The sequence below is a fragment of the Mustela nivalis genome (genome assembly GCF_964662115.1).
Source record: "Mustela nivalis genome assembly, chromosome: X".
NCBI classification, from domain to species: domain Eukaryota; kingdom Metazoa; phylum Chordata; class Mammalia; order Carnivora; family Mustelidae; genus Mustela; species Mustela nivalis.
In genome coordinates, this window is record NC_139040.1 from 17,978,796 (window position 1) to 18,001,829 (window position 23,034).

General features: G+C 40.1%; 1 long non-coding RNA gene across 1 annotated transcript in view; it reads right to left on the reverse strand.

Moving 5' to 3' along the window:
- Window positions 1-22,766, reverse strand: part of LOC309856055 — an 86,267-nt gene extending 63,501 nt beyond the window's left edge. Inside the window, exon 1 of the long non-coding RNA XR_014307042.1 lies at window positions 22,519-22,766. This is a non-coding gene — a long non-coding RNA (uncharacterized lncRNA). The remainder of the gene's footprint in view (window positions 1-22,518) is intronic.
- Window positions 22,767-23,034: the final 268 nt, after the last annotated feature.

A 23,034-nucleotide genomic window follows, 5' to 3' on the forward strand; every position in this document is an offset into this window, starting at 1 on the left:
TTACATGATTGAAGAATGGAGAAAATGAGACACTTCAAAGAATAGAGGTGTTTTAATAACCTCCCATTTAAATCTCTTCTCACTATCTACCTCCTACTGTCATAAAGTAACAAAAAATCACTACTGTCACCCTCTCTCTGGAAGGAGGTTTTGCATTTTCCCTTATGTGATACAGTATTTTATTTATTAAGAATGCTAGAACTATGCCAGGCCATTAAACCCTATGGGAATCCCTGTTCCTGCTGAAACAGGAAGATCACCATGGAGACATCTCTGCTCCACTGGATGATCAACAACAGCTGTTGAGCCAAGCTTGGGAGCCCTCTCAGACAGCTTATCACACAAACTGCATTAGGTAGAACCAAACATGCCGCATCTCACTTAGTGTCATAAGAATTAGACATTTTCCGGTAGCTTTGCCTTGAAATCAGAGTAGTCAACAGTTCCCAGAATCTTTCGTACCTATTCGAAATTCCCTGACCTTCAGTGACTGCTCTTGCTATCAGTTCTTTGGATGGAATTCCTGTGTAATCAATCTTCACCTGAATGTTCACCCCAAGCCCTAAGCTTAGCAGTCTGGGGAAAGCAAGAAGGTGTGTGTGTGGGGGGGGGGTGGATCATCTTCAAAGGACAACACGGAGTCCTTGCTTCTTTGCTCTTATATGACACAAATACATGGCTTCTGCCAAATATACACTCAGCCTTAGAAGAATATCAGACTTGCTGTGGAACGTGTTGGGACCTGCTTGCTCCCCAAAAGCATGCTGAACCTCGCAGACCTAAGCTGAACTGACAGCCAGCAAGGAACCAAATGACCTCAAGTGTGCTATAAGAGTTGGTAAGCAATTAATTAGGGCCGCATAACATTTACAAGGAGCTCTGATCCCTGGCTGATTCATTTGTAGACCTCACCACTTCCGCTGGCCTTTGTATTCCGCCCTTGTGACCAGCAGCCCAGGCTCTACTACCTTTACTGAGAGTGAGTTTCTTCTGTTGGTAGGGAAAAACGTGGTACTGGAAAGTGAAAGTGATGGAGTTCATCTCGGAAATACTAGTGAGTCAGATTTCACTTCAGAGACATGAATTCTTAACTACCTACAGGGTCTGGTTGCAGACTTGAAGCAGAGGTGGAGTCTGGGTTCTTTGCTATGATATCAAAGAAGAACAAGAAACCCCATCTTCTCATAAGTAGTGTCCCCACAAAAGGATTGTCGTGAGAGCATCACTGCATAATTTAAGGATACCTTAAAAGAAATCTTCTCAGATGACTCTCTAGTGGTGTAGTTTTGTACTAGGCACTTCTATAAATGAGACTTAATTTTTTAAAAAGTTTCAGGGATCTTGAGACACATGATAAGGTAGTGTGGGTGAAGATAAAAATGGAGTAGAAAAGTAATAAAGTTCTAAAACAAACATGTGTTAAAAAAATACAGTCAATGTGGAAAACACGTTAATAGGGAAATGAAGAACACTCCTATTTTCTCGATAAACAATGCAATCAGAATCTTCTCCAAATGAATATAACAATGTGGACAAACCTACAAATTTCAAGGGCTCCTCATGAGAAAATGAACATAACCTTAAAAAGATATTCAGCTAAACCAATCTGTTATATGAAAAGTTGAGCAGATCTTCAATCCAACTGTTGAGTAATTGATGAAAATCAACTCAAAGCTTTGAGCTGTAAGAATGAGAGCAAATCAAGCTAAGTATGAAGATAGGGTTAGTTTCAAAAGGAAGTTCCTAACTGGGGATAGCTGGATAGCTCAGTCGGTAGTCTGACTCTTGATCTTGGGGTTGTGAGTTCAAGCCCCCTGTTGGGTGTAGAGATTATTTAAAAGTAAAATCTTTTTTTTTTTTAAAGGAAGTTCCTAGGTTAAAAGTGAGAGAAATAGCTCTAAGATTCAAGTTTAAAAACCCACAATCATAAACAAGGGAAGAGTCGTGGATATTTTTTGATTGCAAAAACAAACAGAAAAAACATATATACACTCTAATATCAAATTGGTCAGCACAAATCTTGCAACTCAGAGGAAGACCAGTCCCAATAAGAGTAAACACTGAGTGGGTGCTATATTATCCAAGTTCAATGCACACTCAAGGGATATTTTAGCGAAGATCAAAGACAAAAATCTGAAAGGAAGTAAAGCATAGAGAATTCTTACAATGTCAAAATAAGCATATTGCTCTAATTCAAGATATAGCATGAAAGATGTTACAAAAAGGACAGGAAATGAAAGAGGTGACAAAAGTCCTGGTCATTGCAAAATGTTGAAGACTACTGGATCGCTGACTCAAGACAAAGGTGATATTTTACCTGCTGGGTTGCCCATACTGGGATTCTATAAAGCTAAGAATAGGATTGGCTTTATGGGTGTGTGATTTGTGCAGTCACACGGAGCGTCACACTTGGAAGAGCCCTGCAATTGGTTTAATGCTTGCCTGTTGCCATCTTGAAGTTCTTTTTTTTTTTTTTTAAGATTTTATTTATTTATATGAGAGAGAGAGAGAGAGAAAGAGAGCACAAGGGGGAATGAAAGGGAGAAGCAAACACCTTACTGAGCAGCGAGCCCGATGCAGGGCTCTATCCCAGGACCCTGAGATCACGATCTGAGCCAAAGACAAACGCTTCACCGACTGAGCCACCCAGGTGCCCCACCATCTTGAAATTCTTAATAGTTTCTGAACAAGTGAGCTCCTATTTTCATTTTGCTCTGGGTCCCGTAAATTACAGAGCTGTCCTAGCTAAGTTCACACCCAAGAAATTTTTGAGAGTGGGGAAAAAGAGAAGCAAAGGTGAAAAACGGGCCTAATAAGTACAAATGTAATGAAAAGTTGCTCTTATTCCCATGTTCTAGTTTCTGTTCAGTTCTTGAAACTAATGGTCTATGTGTTAGAAAAGTCATCCTAGATAAAAGACCTGAATCTGATATTTTCCCATTCTCTTGCTGTTAGGGGATTTTGTTTTGTTTGTTTTTATGAGTCACATCATAAAATCCAGTTTCTAATATTTTGGTACTGAAAATGGATTTACAATAAAAGACCTCCATCAATTCTATCATTAAGTGCTATTTGAAGATTTAGAACCCACACCAGGAATGGAAATGGTTGGAGTCACCTTAGCACAACTGAAGAATTTCTAAAGGAAAAACTTGATGTAGTTGTGTTACAAGAAATGCACAGCAAATTGTCCTCCCAGCTACTACTGAATTATAAATAGTTTAAACATCAATTTGTTGCTTCAGGGATCTCCAAAGCAAGAGGTGCTACCATTCTAATTGCTGAAAAATTCCCATTTGATGTCCAAAGGCTTGAAACAAAGCCTGATGGGTAATGTCATCTTAGCTAAAGGCAATCAGCTAAACAAATCATTAACAAGATGCTCACTTTAAGTGCTGTGTGCCCCCAAAAGGCATTTTATAGCTCAATCCTTTGAAAAATTACATAAAATTTGGTGACAGGCGATGGATAACCAGCAGATTCTCTAAAGTCCTACCAAATACAAAGCTAGATCCAGCTTCCTTTTCTGTCACTAATACGGAAGCAAGACACTAGGGATTCTTACCTTGTAATCTCAAGCTGTGGAGTACACAGACCATCAGCAAGAGAGTATTTTTCTTATTCAGCCTTCAAGAAAATTACTCAAGATGGCATGATAACCTTCTCAGTTTGTGCATGTCTGTGTCCAACATGGCCTGGGTTCCTATTTCCAGAAGGCATTTAATGTAACCGTGAAACGGATCTGACTATTGCCATCTCCAAGTGTGTAAAGCTCTGAGAAAAGAAAATCTTTGTTTTTGGTTGGAGAGAGAGAACACCTGCAGGACTTCCCTATAATTCTCCATAATAACAGTAATAAAGGCCAACATGTATTTTGTGCTAAACCTATGTCAAATATTTTGCCAGCATTAGCTCCCTGAATCCTCACAACCTGCCTTTACAGATGAGAGAGCCAAGCACAGCTAAGACGCACCATGAGTAAGTGGTAGAGGCAGATTTGCAAGCAAGTCTAACTCAAGCTTCTCCTTTTTTAAATTGAATTATAATTGACAAATAATATTGTAGCAGTTACATATATACAATGTATTGGCTCGATATGTGTATACATTAGGAAATGCTCACCTTCATAAATCTAATCACCATCTGTCACTATACAAAGTCATTGCAAGATTATTAACCAGTCCATTCCACTGCATCTCAGCAAATGGCTAGAGATACCATGAGCTGAAAGAGAGAGGTATACTTCCTATTGGGCAGGTAGGCTTTAAAATAATTAAGTCAGAAACAACCACTTAAATACCTATGAATGTTGTCATTTCTATGCTCAAAAACTTTTTATTGCCTGGCATAACAATTTCTTACCTGGAATTCACAACCCTGTATCATCTGAACCCAGCCACATTTCTAGACTCATTTCTTTCAACTCCCACATATTTTCTGACTCAATTATTAATTGAACAACAACAACAACAAAGAACCCCAAACCATCAGAGCTCCACTCGTTAGCCCCTCAGTTGTTGAAAACAAAATACCTTCCATCTTCCTTCCCTGACCACTAGTAGGCTTAAGGAGTTAGGGAGAACCAACCAATTGCTTCCTCAGAGTTTGCCACCAGGAGTCCTTGAGAACTGTTTAAGTCAAACTGTTATTGTGGAGAGGAACACATAAGCACATACAACTGAAGAAATTATTTCATTCAACAAACATTTAGTGGGACTGGGCTGGGTCCTAAGGATAAAAGCAAACGAGGCCTCTACCCTCCAAGAGTCTTCAGTCTAGAATATCATCACCTCTTCCAATTGGTTCCCTAATGTTTTTACCTTTGTAGTTATATTTCTTGAAATGTCTCTTGGACTTTATCTCCCATTCCATCCATAAGTCAGTGCAGTTTACCATTTCCCTGATAGTGAAACCTTTCTTACCAACTATCTCTCACACTTAAAAAAAAATATTTGATTTATTCATTTGAGACAGAGAGAGAGAGAGAGAGAGAGAGAGAGAATGAGCAGGGGAGAAAGGCAAGGATAGAGGGAGAAGCAGGATCCCCGCTGAGCAGAGAGTCCAACATGGGTCTCCATCCCAGGACCCTGGGATCATGACCTGAGCTCAAGGTAGATGTTTAACCATCTGAGCCACTCAGAGCCCCACCCCCCTGGCACTTTTTAAAGTATAAATCCAATAGACCCATTTGGTTTTATTTGTTAACATCTCTCGGATAGTTGGTCTTATTGATCTCATCTGTCCCCTTCATATTCCCTCTTCTCCTCCCTTGTTATTTAATTTATTGTTTTTATTGTTATTTAATGTTCTTCTGGGTCTTCTCTTTGTCGTCCCCTTCTTGATCACCCATATGCGTTCCTCTTTAGGTAGTGGTATGACCCAAGTTTCTGCTTTTAGACCTTTTCTATTCTTACTCTACATAATTATTTTTCCAAGTCTGGCTCTGGGAACACATGGGGGTCATGTGTCATCACCACCGAAAGCACTCAGTAAAAATGTAAATGTCATTGCCCCTTACTGTCTCAGAAACTCACAGCACCCATGAATCTACATTTCAATTCAGCACCCTAGATGATCCAGATATACTCTAAATATTGAAAATTATCATTCTATAGACACACTATCTTCTGAAATATGTCGGTCTTTCCTGCGGCTTCAAACACCAGCTACATACTGGATGTGGAGGCTGGTGAGTTTACAGTTGGCATACAGGGATGTTGAGAAAATTTCTTTGAGATGACTTCTAGTTTTTCTGTATTGTAAAGCAGAAGTTGAGGTCATATTCTGAAAATGAGAGCATAGGGTTGGAATGGAAATGAGAAAAGCAGTGGATCAGTGAAATACAGGCTTGTTGAATAGTGTGGAAGCCCCAGTTGAGACTGAAAATTAGAGAAGTGTCATATAATTCTTCTGTATTTTGGAGAGATTTTTTTTTTTCATCAACCTTTGTATAGACGTAGAGAGAGCAGATAGATTGACCGAAACGTCCAATTTTTGCCATGAGGTGTGAATAAAAAATTACAGTGCAAATAATTGAGGATACTAAAGAAATATAAAAGTTAGGATAATAGGATCAAAGCTACACTGAAATGGAAGTGATGAGAGAAGACCGATAGAGGTTTTGATGCTGCCAAAGTACAGGTCTAATGAGAGCAACATAATGAAAGAACAGGAAAAATGAATGGCCATTGTTAGAATGGGAAATCTGAATTTAAGAATTCAAAAATAAAGCAGTTTCGGGAAATGACAGAGTCCAAGTGTTGACATGCAAGTGGGTAGCCGAAGTGGAGACTGGACGAAGATTGAGAACTAGAGAGTCCTGTGTGTGGAAAGGTTGTCCATTGCGAACACTCGAAGTCACCAAGGATGATGGTGACGACTGGACTTGGAATGGAGAAGGCTGTGAGTCAAGGTTTCCAGTGAAGAAGGCTGTGTGAGTCAAGGTCTCCAGTGAATAAGGAAGAGAGTGGCCAATGGCAGCAAAAGGGGTTGAGTATGTCCCCTACTGCAAAGCATTTTATTTCTTGAAGCACCGAATTCTTTCCTGTGGTATTCCAGATTTTTTTTTAAAGATTTTATTTATTTATTTGACAGACAGAGATAGCAAGTAGGCAGAGAGGCAGGCAGAGAGAGAGGGGGAAGCAGGTTCCCTGCTGAGCAGAGAGCCCGATGTGGGGCTTGATCCCAGGAACCTGAGATCCTGACCTGAGCTGAAGGCAGAGGCTTAATCCACTGAGCCGCCCAGGCACCCCCCAGATTTTTCATATTTGGATACCAATATGAATTTCTAACCTGCCTGCCATGTATTCACCTTCACACGACCTCCATGTCAGCCTCAATATGCTGCTGCCATTCCCTAAATGAACACCACATCCTGCATTAGGAATTTCCTAATCCCTTCTGTGGATCCCGATAGTACCTCATTGGAGCCATACCCATAATTTGGGGCTTTCATTACATGTGTTTGCATACATGTTTTCTCTCCTATGACTCTTTGATCCCAGGGATGATGTCATATGCTCCTCTGTAGCACCCATCTTAGCACAGAGTACAGTGCCTTTTGCATAGTAAACAACTGACAAGTACTAAATTTATCATTTCCAAAGGTATATTTTATGTTTATAACTATTTACACTAATTTTATAAATTGAACAAAAATTGATTAGGTTGGAAAATTGTAACTGGCATATGTTTGGACTAGTTGTAGAACTGATGAGTAAATTAAGCCAAAATGCATGTTTATTCACTCATCCTAAAAAAGGAATTTCCTTTTTATTGCTGGCAGATTCTGCAAGCTGAACAATGGCATAAGAAGAATCTGCACAGGGGGCGCCTGGATGGCCCAGTCAGTTGAGTGTCTGCCTCCGGCTCTGGTCATGATCCCAGGGTCCTGGGATGGAGTCCCCAGTTGTGCTGGGCTCCCTGCTCAGTTGGGAGTCTGCTTCTCTGTCTCCCTCTGCCTCCCCTCCACCCCCAATTCCCACTCGTTCTCTCTTTCTCTCAAATAAATAAATAAAATCTTTTTTTTTTTTTTTAAAGAAGAATCTGCACGGAGTCTGCTTCCATAATATATGGGAGTTTCTGATCAGAGGCAAACAGTTGTAAGAGATTAAAACATTCCTGCAATTCAAGGTACAATAGTGATTTCCTAGAACGCTGGCTTCTCTTTAGAAAATGTTATTGACAACAATGTTTGAAGGCAATATAAATCCTATGAGTACATCAAAGAATAATGTAAACAGGATGAGGTAACATCAAGTAAAGTGGGACATAAGTATCCTCTGTATTATGTTCCCTAAACATCTCAGGGCCTAATGCTCCTGGAATTTGTAAGGTATGTTAAGTAGCCTGGATTTTGTTATTCTATTTAGTCGATTAATCATAATCTAATATATATGTATGTACACACATATATATTTACATATATTAGATTATAGAGATATTATATATATTATATATGTACATATTTGGAATTGTTTTAATGAACATAATAATCTTTGACTTTTTAGCGCAGAATCATACTTATTGGAAATCTTAATTTAGATAAAATAGTTATATTCCCCTTTAGGATTTTTCCATGCATTCCAGGGAAATTCAGTAATTTATTCAGGAATAGCCTCTTCTCTCTCAGAGCAGTCCTGAAAACACAGGTCAAATCCAATGATGATGAAATCAGAGGGTCTGGCCTTTTATTGTCCACTCTTGCTTGAAATAAATAAGCTCCAGCTTGAGCTTTTAAAAACAAACTTTATGGAGATATAATTGACACCCTTGATGAGTTTGGGTATCAGGATAGACCCATGGAACCATCACCACACTCTATGCAGTAAACATCTCCATCCCTTTCAGAAGTTTCTTCCCACCCTACTTAATTATTTCTTTAGGTGATGAGGATGCGTGAAATAAGGGTTATTCTCTTAGCAAAGTTTGAAGTATACAATACAGTATTATTAGCCATCTAAAATAGTCGAACTCTTCAAAGCAGAGAGCAAAATCGTGGTTGTCGGGGGCTCCGGGGAGGGGAAAACGGGTTGCTATTGGTCGAAGGATGCCAAGTTTCAGTTATGCAAGATGAGGAAATCCCATGGCTCTACTTCCAGCTTAGAGCTGGTCATTTATAATACACTGTATTGTCTCCTTAAAAGCTGAGGCTGTGAGATTTTTGTAATGGAGGTTTTGTTGCTTGCTAGAGATGTCCTTTAACCTTTCACATGGAGGCCAGTGTTCTCTCCCCTAAAATAGAAGTTTTAGCTTCTACCCAAGCTACTACATGTCCTTGGAACGTGGGTAAGGAAATGTGGGGTCTCCAAGTTTCTGTCAGGAATTTAAGAGAGAAGCAGGGCTGCAACGTTGTACTGAAAACAAGGACGTGTTTCTATTGCAAGTTGAAAATGACATTCCATATGTAGTCCGTTTCGGGTGTCCTCACACGGACCTTCCACATCCGGAGTCAGAGACCATTTGCTCATGTTTTATGGAAAATACACCTAGAGTTTCGTCTTCGGAATGATGTGTTCAAAGGAGTCCTGAGACCATCCCACAACTTACTCCTTTGCCCATATCAGAGCTTATATCTTCTCTGAAGGTGTGTTCTTCAGAAGGGCCCACTGGCCTCCCTTGATGTGGATAAAGCAGCTACCACCAGGGGCTACTAAGGGGTCCCTTCCTGAAAAACAAATAGAGGTAAAAATCTCCACCTTAACCCTCCTACACTGTTGGTGGGAATGCAAGCTGGTGCAGCCACTCTGGAAAACAGCGTGGAGGTTCCTCAAAAAGTTGAAAATAGGGCAACCCTACGACCCAGCAATCACGCTACTGGGTATTTACCCTAAAGATACAAATGTAGTGGTCCGAAGGGGCACGTGCACCCGACTGTTTATAGCAGCAATGTCCACAAGAGCCAAACTATGGAAAGAGCCAAATGTCCATCGACAGATGAATGGATAAAGAAGATGTGTTATATATATACACAATAGAATACTATGCAGCCATCAAAAAACCAAAATCTTGCCATTTGCAGTGATGTGGATGGAACTAGAGGGTATTATGCTAAGTGAAAAAAGTCAGAGAAGGACAATTATCGTATGATCTCACTGATATGAGGAATTTGAGAAACAAGACAGGATCACAGGGGAAGGGAGGGAAAAATGAAACAAGATGAAACCAGAGAGGGAGACAAACCATAAGAGACTCTTAATCTCAGGAGACAGACTGAGGGTTGCTGGAGGGGAGGGGCGTGGGAGGATGGGGTGGCCGGGGGATGGGCACTGGGGAGGGCATGTGCTATGGGGAGCGCTGTGAAGTGTGTAAAACTGATGACTCACAGACCTGTACCCCTGAAACAGATAATACATTATATGTTAATTTAAAAAAATATCTCCACCTTAACAGCTAGCTGAGAATGTGGGAAGGAGACATGAGGCAGTTAAGTTGGATACTAAGGCTGGTCAGAGCCCTCCACAGGATAGGCTTGGGCTTGGTCACCAGGACGATGAGAGTCTCACCAGGTGAGCCCTCGACAGTCAAGTACTATGGACCATTAGGCAGGAGAGGCCTGAAATGGAGGACAGGATCCCAAACCAAACCACCTACTTTATAGGTGTTGTTTTTTTTTTTTTTTTAAATCCGTTTGTTTGAGGAATAATTTACACAAAGTAAAATTCATTCTTTGAAAGTATCCAGACCAGTGAGTTTTGAGCACCAAATTCACAACCATGGAAACACCACTACAACCAAGATACAAAATATCTTCATTCCACCAGACTCCATCTGTGCTCCTTTGAAATCAAGCCCCTCCTCACTACCTAAGCCCCTGGCAAACACTGATCTGTTTTCTGTCCCAAAGTTTTGCCTTTTCTAGAATACTATACAAATGGAATCCCATAACATGTAGTCTTTTGTTTCTGAGTTCTTTTACTCACCAATCTTTTCATATTTTTTTTCTATTGTTATATTAGTAGTTCATTCATTTTATTGCTGAGCAGTGTTCCATTGTACAGCAGTGCCAGAAATTGTTCACCCATTTCCAATTGATGGACATTTGATTCGTCCCAGATTTGTCTTTTTTAATGAATACAGCTGCCGGGAGCACTTGCACACAGATCTTTGTTTTGAAATATGTTTTCATTTCTCTTGGGTAATTACCTTGGAGTTGGATTGATGTGTGTGTGTATACATATATGTGTGTGTGTGTGTGTCTGTGTGTGTATTTCACAGCTGCATGCTTAACTTTTTTTTTTTTTGGTTTAAGAAGAAATTTATCAAAAAACAACATCCCATAAATCTAAACCATTCTTGAGCATCCTGTATCTTTTTTTTTTAATTTTTTATTTTTTATAAACATATATTTTTATCCCCAGGGGTACAGGTCTGTGAATCACCAGGTTTACATACTTCACAGCACTCACCAAAGCACAGCATGCTTAACTTTTTAAGAAACATTTTATTTATTTAGTTGAGAGAGAGAGAGAGCGAGCATGCGCACAAGCAGGGGAAGGGCAGAGGGAGAGGAAGAGAGAGAATCTTAATCAGGTTCCACCCCCAGCATAGAGCCTGATTGGGCACTCGATCTCACCACCCTGAGATCAAGACTCTGAGATCATGACCTGAGCTGAAACCAAGAGTCAGACACTCAACAGACTGAGCCACCCCGGCGCCCCAGCTTTATGCTTAATTTAATAAGAAACTGCCAGATTGCTTTTTTTCCGATGGCTTACTATTTTGCGGTTCCACCAACAACAATGTATGAGAAAGCTCCAGCTGTTGTGCATCCGTGACAGTAGTGACAAGTTTTTGTCTTGTTTTAGGTTTTTGTCATTGTAGGTATGCAGTGGGATCTCACCAGGGCTTTCATTCGCACTTCTGTATCAGCTAATGAAGTTCACCATCTTTTTATGGCCTTATTGATCATCCCTGAATATCTTTTCTGGTTAAGTGTCTATTCAAAAATGTTTACCTATTTTTAAATCCTAAGGTTGTCTTCCAACTGCGGATTATGAGAGGTCTATATGTGTTCTAGATGCAAGTCCTTGACAGTATATATTTTGCAAATATTTTCTCCACGCCTGTGGTTAATCCTTGCCTTTTCTTTAGCAGGGACTTTTGCAGGAGAGCTGTCTTTCATTTTGATGAAGTTCAATGTGTCTTTGGATAGTCTTTCATGGTTTTGGTTTTTGTGGCCTAGGAAATCATTTACCTAATTCAAAGTCACACACACACACACACACACACACACACACACACACACACACACAATCTCTCCCATGTTTTCTTATAAGGTTTTTATAGTCTTAGCTCTTACATTTAAATCATGATATAGTTCATGTTAATTTTTATGTGTGGCATGAAATAAGGTTTGAGGTGCTCTCTCTCTTGCTCTTTTTTTTTTTTTTTTGACATCTGGATGACCAATTGTTTCAGTCCCATTGGCTGAAAAGATGATCTAGTCCCCACTGAATCCCATAGATACCATTGTGAAAAGTCAATTGGTTATATAAGTCTAGGCCTTTTCTGGATTCCCTATTCTATCCCAGTGATCTACATATTTATTCTCTTATTTACTTCTTTCCTCTAAGTCTTGAAATCAGATAGTATGAATCTTCACATTGTTTTCTTCATTATTGACATTGTTTTGGCTATTCTAGACCCTTTGATTATTATATAAATTTTAGTATCAGTTTGCAAATTTGTACCAAAAAAAAACCTCTTATAGGACTTTTTTTTTTTTTAATTGTGTGAAATCTAGAGATAAAACTGGGGAGAACTGACTTCTTGACAATAGTGAGTCTTTCTATCTTTCCATTTATTTAGATCTTTTAAAATTTCTGTTAGCAATGTTTTACTGCTTTTGACCTATAGTCTTGTACACATTTTGTTAAATTTATTCCTATTTATGCCACTGTTGAAGGTATGACTGATGATACTTTAAATTTTATTTTAAAATTTCCAGTACTTCATTGTCAGTTTACAGAATTACAATTGACTTTTGTATACTGACCTTGTATGGAGATTTTGCTAACTCATTTATTGCTGTGCTCTTATAATTTCTTTTCTGTAGGTTAGCTGGAATTTTTTATGCAAATGATTTTGTTCTATATGAATAAAAATGGTTTAATTTATTATCAGTCAGACGCTTTTTTAAAAAGATTCATTTATTTGAGAGAGAAAGAGAGAGAGAGAGAGTGGGGGAAGGGGCAGAATCCTCAAGCAGACTCCCTGCTGAGTGTGGAGCTTGATGCGGGGCTTGATCCCCAGACCCAGAGATCATGACCTGAGCCAAAATCAAGAGCTGGCTACCCCACTGACTGAGCCACCCAGGCACCCCAGTTGGGATGTTTTTAAAGTTTTTTCTTGCTTTGTTGTACTTGCTAAAACAGTCAAGTACAATGCTGGAACAGAGGTGGTGAGAGTGGACATCCTTGTCTTGCTCCTTGTCTTGCTAATCTTAGGAGGAAGCATTTAGTCTTTTACCACTGAACAGGATATTAGCTGAGATTTTGCCTAAGTCTCCTACAAGTTCCAGAAGTTTGCTTCTATTCCCAGTTTGCAGAGTTCTGGTTTTATTTATTTATTTATTTATTTACTTCCTTACTTACTTATTTTATTTTTAACTCATGAGTGGGTTTGAATTTTGTTAAGTAATGTTGCTGCCTCTATTAAGAACTTCATAAAGGGGAACCTGGGTGGCTCAGTGGGTTGAGCCTCTGCCTTCGGCTCCAGTCATGATCTCAGGGTCCTGGGATCAAGTCCTGTTCTCTGCTCAGTGGGGAGCCTGTTTCCTCTTCTCTCTCTGCCTGCCTCTCTGCCTACTTGTGATCTCTCTGTGTCAAATAAAATCGTTTAAAAAAAATGAACTTCATATAAATATTTCTTTAACTCTATTAAGTTGGTAAATTATAATGATTGATTTTTAAGTAATAAACTACCCTTATATTCCCCTTGTAGTCCCAGTGTAAGTCTCTGTGTTTTCTGTGCTTTGGAGAAACATTAATGTCATGATAATAACCTGGATTGGAAATCCCCATTTTAAAAAATATGGGAAGGGGGGTCACAGAAAATGTTAATAATGAAACATAAGTTGAAATAGAATCAAACTCATGGAAGAACTAAGAGAAGATTTTTTTAAAAATAAAATAGTAAGAGACACATATGTTTTTATTCTTCTATAATACTACTTTATACTGAATGTTTCAGGATTGCCTGAAAGATAGTAGGATTATCTATGCTTAGTATTTATTCTTATTTTCCACTGGAGTGGAGGGTATTAGAATCTCTTTTTTCATAGACTTGGTGCTATGCTCAGATCATACTAATTGGGGAGATTCTATGAACCTGTGCAGAGTAGAGCCAAATGCCAGAAAAGAGGCACATAATTACATGGTGCATTTGATAACATGTACATGTGTCTGGTTGTGGTTCCGAGATGAAAATGCATTTGGGGTCCAGTTCTCTATTATTAGTAGGTAAAGTGGAACCTATTTTAAGAATGTTTTCAGCAGATTTGTTTGGAAATGAACAATTGAAATAATGTTAAGTGGCCCAAATAAAGGCTGATTCAAAGAAGCATGGTGAGACAATGGAATGGAATACAGTACAGCCGTTGACAATAACAGTGTAAATGTGTATTTACTGATCTGCAGATACACTAATGGATCTTTGTTAAGTAATGGGACCAGGTTATACACACAGCATTGAGAAGTGACTCCAGTGCTTAAAATGGAACATATGCCTAGTGGTGTAAATGCATAGAAAATACTTTGGATCCGTACCTACCCCAAAAGATTGACAGTGGCTTTCTATATGTTATGGCAGCACAGGACATTTTGGTTTTGCCAAAATATATCAACATTTTCTTACATGCATTTTTACAGTGCACTGTGTAGAAGCAAGTTAAAAATTTGAAACATTCTCCCCCATAAAATACTCTTTGGAAATGCTTAATCTCTTTGAAAATGTAAATGAATAAACAGAAAGACATCCCGTGGACTGAGAGACTTAGTATTGTTTTGGTAGCCGTCCTACCCAAAGCCATCTACAGATTCAATCTCATTGATGAAAATAAACACACATCATGTCAGAATGTGTGGGATGTCACTAAAGAAGGATTTCAGGCGAAAATTATTGCACAAAATGCCTACATTGGAAAATAAGGAAGACTTCAAATCAATGACCTCAGGTTCTAAGAGAGTAGAAAAAACAAAGCAAATGAAAACAAAGTTAACAGAAGAAAGGGAGTAATATGGGTCAGATTATCAATCAATTAAGCAGAAAACAGACAAACAATGGAGAAGATAATGAAGGCAACCAAAAGCGGTTCTTTGAGAAAAGAAATAATGTAGGTAAATCTCTAGGTAGACTGATCAGGCAAAAAAGAGAAGACATAAATGATTAATATCATGAGTGACACAGATGACATCACTCTAGATTCTACAGATATTAAAGAGATAACAAGGACACGCCATGAAGAGCTTTATGTCAATACATTTGACAAGTGAGATGAAATAAACAAATCCCTTGAAGACACCAACTACCAAAGCTCCTTCAAGGCTAAACAGATTACTGTAATAGCCCTATATCTATAAAGGATATGGAACTTGTAGTTAAAAACCTTCTCATGAAGAGAACTCCAGGCCCAGGTGGCTTCACTACTGAATCTTACCAAACAGTTAAGGAGGAAATAATAACAATGATACCTAGCCTCCTCTAGGAAACGGAAAAGAGAAAATCCTAATTCTACACCACCAGCATTACCCTAATAGTAAAAGAAAAAGGCATTGTAAGAGAAGAACAGTACAGGTGGATGTCTCTCATAAGCATAAATAGAAACACCATTTCCTAATCTTCTGAGCTGGTTGAATCCAATGATATATAAAAAGGATAGCATATCGTGACCAAGTGGGATTTGTCTTAGAAAAGCAAGCTTGGTTTTATCTTTGAAAATCAATCATTATAATTCACCCTCTTAAACCAAAAATGAGTACCACATGCTCATTTTAATATATGCAGTAAAACGATTTGCCAAAGCCAACATCCATTCTTGATAGAAACATTGAACAAACTGAGGGGAAAAAAGGGAAGCTCCTCTCCTTGATAAAGAGCATATACCAAAAACCTATAGCTAGCATTATAACTGAGGGTAACAGACTACTTCAAAAGCAGGGTATATACCCTCATTTTTCTATTCAACATTGTACTAAGAGTTCTGTTCAGTGCACTAAGCAAGAAAGACACATAATGTACACAGATTAGAAAAGGAAAAAGCAAAACAGTCTTTATTTGCAGATGACCTAATCATTTATGTGGCATCTACACAAGCTACTAGAACTGTGAGGTGACTAAGCCTGCAAAGTAGAAAATCAACATACAAAACAATTATTCTTCTATAAATTAGCAACAGATAATATGAAATCAAAAATTTCAAATCTCACAAGAGCATCAAAATATGAAATACTTAGGAATAAATCTAACACTGAAACTATAAAACATTTAGAATACCTAAATACATGGGAGATACGTTCATGAGTTAGAAGATTTAACTTTATTAAGATGTCAAATTTCTTAAAACCATCTATGGATTTCAGGTGATCCCACTCAAACTCCCAGCAGGCTTTTTGCAGTATGAGAAGCTGCTTTGTAATTCACATGATCTAGTATAGCCAACATGGCTTTGAAGAAGAACAACAAAGTTGGAGAGCTAACACTACCTGTTTTTAAAGTCTAAAGCTACAGCAGTGAAAGTTGAGTGGTATTGGCATAAAGACAGAAAAATAAACCAATAAAACAGAATAGAGAATCCAGAAATAAACCTACCCACATAAATTAGACTGATTTTGACACAGGTGAAAAGGCAAAATTATTTTGACACAGGAAAAAAGACATTTCACAAATAGTTCAGGAAAAGTTATATATCCACATGCAAAAAAAAAAAAATCAACTTTTGTCCATTCTTTGTGCCATTCATAAAAATTAACTCGAAGTCATTAACAAGAATGTGAAAGGTAAAACTATAAGAACTTCTATCAGGAAATATAGGAGAAAACCACTGGGATCTTGGTGAGGCAGAGTTTCAGGTATGACACCAAAAAGCACAAGCCATAACATAACAAAGTGATAATAAATCTCACTTTGTCAAAATTTAAAACTTCTGTTCCTTGAAAAAAAAATGTTAAAAAAGTGAAAATACAAAAATGGGAGAAAATGATATTTTTAAATCAAATATTTGCCAAGGAACTTATACCCAGTATATATATCTCTACATATCTATCTAGATACCTATTTATATATCTAGATATCCATCTGTCTGTCTGTCTGTCTGTGGATAGATATGGAGGGAGAGGGCGAAAGAGAGAGAGAATTCTCAAACACCACAGAAGGAAACAACCAACCAAATTAAAAGACAGGCAAGATATAGGGATGGCAAATAAGCCATGAAATCATGTTCAACATTGTTACCTATGAGGAAATTGCAAATTAAACTCTTTTGTGAGAATGAGAAAACCTAAAGGGAGAAGAAGAAAGTGAGAGGAGAAATGGAGACAGTGGGGCAAAGGTTAAGAAGAGAGAGTGAGGAGGACAAGAGGGAAGCACGTAGGCAATGGAAGCAAGAGAATAGAAAGCCCGATCAGCCCAGGGTCAGTGGGTCAGTTCTCGTGCTTCTGTGTTCTTCTGTGTTCCCGCGTCTCCCAGCTGGGATTGCACGGAGGGCCTAAGGGCCAAAATGTGTTTTGAGATTCTCAATGACTGGGATCTTCAGTCAGTGGCCTCTGGGGTATGGTATCAATCAATCCGTGCTCAGCAGTCATTTGCACGGGTTATTTTGTAAGAGGAAATCAATTTGAATATAGACAAGGTATCAAATGCCTTCATTCGATTAGACAAAGAGCTAGATAAGCCCCCTGCTTGAATTAACCATTGAGAATGGCATCCTATGCATGTAACTCTATCTCATTACACATTTTTCCCCCTCCTTTCCTCTTAAAGGCACAGGATACCGTATCCTTTCAGGAGAGGCACTTCCTAGTGGGGAGACAAGGGATCGAAATTCTCTCATGAGGCTGAAATTAGGGCTAGAAAATACCTCTCCTTGCATTTGTTTTGGTACAATTACTGGTTGTTGGATTTAGGATGGATCTTCCGAGGGGTCCTTCCCCTCCAGCCTGCCCCCAGTAGGGCAAATGGCTGAAGAAAATCTTTCACTGATGGTCAACAAATTATCACCATGTGCTTGTGTGGACTCTTGAGGTCTGTGGTCACCGGTTTCTTTAGCTGTTTTCTGTGGGAACCTACACTGCAGCAAAGACATACTTTTTGAAGTAACAGAAGAACAACTAGCCTCGGGAACAGAAAATTCAACCCACGCGGAGTGGATCCTATGCTTACAGACACCATTTAAATAGGTAAACAGCCGAATATTGCTTTCCCCATGACATCTTAACAGGTTTTTGTAAGAGAGGCAGCTGCTCGCCCACTGATCTGGCCTCCTCGTGATCCGGGGGGGGGGGGTTGCTTCTCCCCTTCCCATCGTTGTCAGTTTAGCCCTCCTCTGGGAAACTTTTAAATTATCAGCCTGAACTCTGCCCCTTGCCCTGAAAAATTCGCTCAAAAGCTCCCCAGAGAACTCTCCACAGGCAACCACACCACCAGTCTTCCTCACAGTGGCCTCTGCTCCCATCTCTGGGGCTGACGGGGTGAGGCGTGGGAGTGTGGGAGTCGAACACATGTGTTCTCCCGCTGCAGCCGCCCACAGAACCCTCCCGGGATGGGCCTCGTTGAGCCCAGCCTCCGACTGCCAGTGGCTTAGGCTGCTTGTGTGAAGAACATACACCTTCAATATGTACCTAAAGAAAGCAGGGAGGAGAAACAAACAAACAAAAAATTTAAAAGAAAGCAATACTTGATACTACTGAACCGTACATCTCAAAATGTTAGGATGGTAAATTTCAGTCTATGGATTCTACCACAATAAAAAATTTTTGAAGAGGGGCGCCTGGGTGGCTCAGAGGGTTAAGCCTCTGCCATCAGCTCAGGTCATGGTGCCAGGGTCCTGGGATCGAACCCCGCATCAGGCTCTCTGCTCAGCAGGGAACCTGCTTCCCCCCCTTTCTCTCTGCCTGCCTTTCTGCCTACTTGTGATCTCTGTCTGTCAAATAAATAAATAAAATATTTTTTAAAAATTTTTTTGAAGAAAGAAGAACGTAAGACTGTAGCTTTAAGAATAATGAAAAGCCATCTGACTCCTTCTTAGTCCAGGCCACCATACAAGAGGCAGAGTAGTGATGGACATATTGATTTTGTGTCTGGAGTCTTAGTTTCTAAGCCAACTCTGTTTGACTATGGGCAAGTCACTTTTCGGGAGCTCAGTATCCTCCTCTGTGAATCTGGGAATAATCTTCATAACTACCTCACAGGATTGTTGTAAGTATTAAATGAATTAATACTTACAAAGCACTTAGAATACGGCCTCAGCATTATAAACACAATGTAATTTGTAATTATTATTGTGATTCATGGTGACTTGTCATGATTTCTCTGTGAGTCTTCAAGGCCTTATTCAAACCCCTCTTCCTGAAGCAAACACACATATGCACACACACACACACACACACACACACGCACCCACACACGCACCCTTGATTCGCTCTCAACAGTCTCAGGTTCATACCAATATCACGAACAAACTCCGAAGGAAACGAAATGTCAGTCTAGAACCAACTACGTTGTTCATCCCTGATGGACATTAACCAGGTCCCCTTGGCTGCAGTCCAGAGTTCTGCACAGAAGAGGAAGGGAAAGAGGTTAATCTAGCCCAATCATAACATACTTAGACTGGACAGATTTACTGAATTGCTTACGTTTGGAAGGATATGAATCTTTTAAAATACTTACATAAAACACTTAGCCTTTGAACTACAAACTACTAATTTAATGCATGACTTCACTATTTCTAGATGCTCTGATAACTAAGGTTAATGGGACAGCCATACCAACAGGCAAGAAGCTGGGGGAAAGTAGGAACCCCAAAACCAGAAACTAGGAAAAAATTACCAGAAATCCGGACTCCATTTCCACGGTAGTTCTCTCCTTTTATAGTATGCAAAGTACTGAATTTAATATTAGGTAAAGCACGGCATTATGCACATGATCTTAGCCAAAAGGCCGAGAAGCGATTAGCACGGCATTATGTAAGGTACTAAAGACACGTGTCAGTTGAACAACCTAACACCCAAAGGACATACCATGGAGAACAAGAAACTAAACAATAGTCTGCAGAAAAGAAGTAGTGAGTGAAACCCCATCACCAACTTCTCTTTAACAACAGCAATAAGAGTGAGGAAGGAAAGGAGCCACCACAGATAAAGTCCCTGTTCCATACCAGACCCTACACACACCTGACTACTTTGATTCCTTACAACATTCTGTAGGGCATTATTATCCCCAGTTTTCAGAGGCAGAAACTGAGCTTCAGAAAGATTGGCCAACACGCCTGTGAACACCCAACCAGAATGTGACCAAGCTAGGCTCTGAAACTGAGTTTGATGTAAAAGCCTGGATTCTATTTACCACACTAACCCACCAGTTCAATTGTTTGTGATTGATAAACCAATCAGTTTGTGATTGATAAACCAATACTCACTGGAAGGACTCAAAGCTATGTGTGTGCCTTCTCAGTAGCATAATTGTTCTAGAAATTTCACAACTACCCAAGGACTGCCTATAGTATATGCAAGGGTTAAAATGGATAAAATGGAGGGGGGAGGAGGATCAATGAGGCACAAAAGAATCAAAAGGAAAAACGTCAGGGAAACAGTAAGGTCATTTGACAACACATTGCTTTAGTGAACCAATTTTGAACTTGGGTAATTCGACCTAGCTATGATTTTGAGCCTTTGTGGATCCCATCTACTCAATTATGACACAAGCAGAAATGTAAACCACTGGCCATTTTGCTTGAAGCACCTGGAATAGAGGGGGAAACCCTGTATTTGGGTTCTGGTCTCAGCCTCCTCACTGTGTAAGCCATTCAGAATTTGTCTGTTTCCATTTCAGAAGGGAGGGGAGCAGTGATGAACGAAGAGCTAATGGAGGGGCATTCATTTAAGGAAATCGACTATGTCCCTGTTAGAACAGCTAAAGAATTGCCCACCCTTCCCAGCTCTGTTATAGAAGCTCTAACTTGGACATGCGTACCCCAAAAGACAAGAGTTCCTTCTCTCCCCAGTTTCCAGTGTGAGGCTCTGGTTTCACCCTCAGAGGGTCAAGATGGTAGTGGTTCTCATCTCCGCAAGCCTCTTCACGCAGACCTATTCCAGGCAGGCATGGCCAAAAAGACTGGGTCCTTCTTCCCTCACCAAGCCCCAAATTGTCAAGCAGAAACTCTACCCCAGGTACAGCAAGCCAAGAAAACTGGCTTGAAACATCGCTGCCTCGCTGCACTTACAGGACAAAGGTTCCAAGCCCTGAGCGGCAAAGGAAGAACATCAGTTGTAGCTGCCCATGCCCAGTCCCAATCTCACGTGGTGAGCTGTCCCTCCAGGAAAAGTCGGTCCCTGGCTCCAGCTCCAGCTCCAGCTCCAGCGCCGAGCCAAAGAGATTCTACCCTCGGGGAAAGGCAGGTAGGGAGGCTAGAGAGCTCCACAGCTCTGCTCCAGGGGACTAACTTTACTTGGACTGGAGTATGGAGAACCCACCGAAAACAATGGAGATCTTGGTGGTGTGTAAGAGGGGACCGGTTAACTCTGTGATAGAAGCAAAAAGCAGAGCAGCCAGAAGTTTAAAGAGAGAAAATTGGAGAAACAGTTAAGAAAAGCCCTCCTAGCATCACAGTTACATCTGGTGGGTTAGGAAGGCTGCGAATGTGTGCTGGGCTGCCCCCACTGCCGACCAGTCTGAGCAGAATGACAGGCAGACTTGAAAGCCGCCCCCAGCCCCACACAGATGCCCCCAATACAGGGCAGAAGTCTCACAGGTTCGAGGGCCTTAACCACACCTCTGACCAGACACTGAACCACAGACTGCTCTAACCCAGGCATGACTCCCAGAAAGCCAGGCCTAAAAATAATGTCACAGTCATCCCTGAGAGTCTGTAAGACAGTTTGCATGCTCAAGGCTGCGCTTTCTCAGAAGCCATCAAAGAGGGGGCCTCAAAGCAACTAGTCGCTGGTAGACCATGGACCAAAAAATGTAAACTCTGTGAACTGTGAGAGTAGCATCCAATCACACATACACCCCCCCACCCCCCCCACACACATCCAATGGTAGAAAAAAAGAGGTGTTACTAAGTGTACTTAAGTAGAGCCTTTGACCTGTAAGTGGTTTAAGCTCCACCAAGGGTGAGTACTAGGTAACCAAGCTAAAAGGAGAAAAGAAAAAAAAAACCTGGAGGGGAAAAATCTGAGTAGGGTCATCAGAAACACTGCACACTGTAGAGGAAATAGACTTTGCAGATCTAGTCAAGTTACTAAACAAAAAATCAAATGACCAAGCAGTAACCACGACAAAACAAAACAACCTCCTGGGTCCGGAGTTGCTGCAATATTATCCTAAAGGTTCAGTTACCAACCCCAAAATTGCAGGATGTTCAAGGAAACAGAAAATTGTGACCAATACAGAAGAGAAAAAAGAAAAAAAAAACAGTCCATATAAATCAACTCCAAAGGGCCGCAGAGGTTGGTCTGAGCAGAAAGAGACAGCAGAGCCGTTCTTATAAATATGTTCAAAGAAAGGAAACTGTGCTTAAAGAATTAAAGGAAGTTACAATGACAATGACTCATCAAGTAACAAATATAAAGAGATAGAAGTTATTTGAAAGAACCAAATGGAAATTCTGGAGTTGCAAACTATAATAACCAAAATGGAAAATTCACTAGAGGGATACAATAGCAGGTCTGAGATACCAGAAGAAAGAGTCATGAATTTGAATAGGGATCAGTACAGATGGTGCAATGTCTTAGTCTGTTCTGGTTGCTATAACTAAATTCCATAGACCGGGTGGCTTATAAACAATAGAAATTGATTTCTCACGGTTCTGGAGGCAGGTAGTCCACATCCGGGTGCCAGCAGATTTGGTGTCTGGTTCATGGCCGTCGGCCATCTTTTCACTGTGCTGTCACGTGGTGGAAGAGGTGTGAGAACTCCCTGGCCTCTCCTTTATAAGGGCACTCATCCCATTCAGGAGGGCTCCACGTCCCTGACCTAATGCCTTCCCACCTTCTAATACTGTCACATCGGGGGTTAGGATTTCAACATGTGAATTTGGGGAGGACACAAACATTCGGACCACAGCGTGCAATCCAAACACAGAGAAATTCAAAATGAAGAAATGAAACCTCGTTCGGTACACCGAGCTACCACTGTTGTTGTTTTTAATTGTTTCCCCACTGCTCTCATGCTGGTTATTTCTTTAAGAGAGAGGATGAAAACACACAGTCACGCTTCTCAATTTCCTAAAAGAGAAACAGTTCACACACAACTGCTTCATGACAGGCCTAAAAGAAGAAGGGAGGATTTATTTGTTTTGTGCAGCCATGATTGCCCTGA